Here is a 332-nt window from a genome sequence, read left to right as displayed (position 1 = left end):
ATCGGCCGCCGCGCCAGTGGCCGTCCCGCCGGCGAGAACCGCAGTCGGTATAACGCCTTCCTTAGCGGCAGCACCTGCGGAAATCTTGAGCGAAAGAGAAGGGATTTAGTGACACTGTACTTGTTATCAATGACAAAAATCCATACACTGTGCCACAGCTGTAATGTCAGTACTTTCATCTATTGCCAAAGCATAACATTTGAAAAGAGCAGTAGATCCAACACTTCCTCCAACTTGGTGTCATCTACAGATGTAGCGAGGGCATGTTAACTCCCCCGTCCAGATAATCAAACACATGGACACCTGAGGACCAGTGGCTGTGCGGAAAGATG

The sequence above is a fragment of the Lagopus leucura genome, unplaced genomic scaffold, assembly GCF_019238085.1.
Source record: "Lagopus leucura isolate 7727_CA_CO unplaced genomic scaffold, USGS_WTPT01 Super-Scaffold_100004, whole genome shotgun sequence".
Lineage (NCBI taxonomy): Eukaryota > Metazoa > Chordata > Aves > Galliformes > Phasianidae > Lagopus > Lagopus leucura.
Note: the sequence above shows the minus strand (reverse complement) of the source record.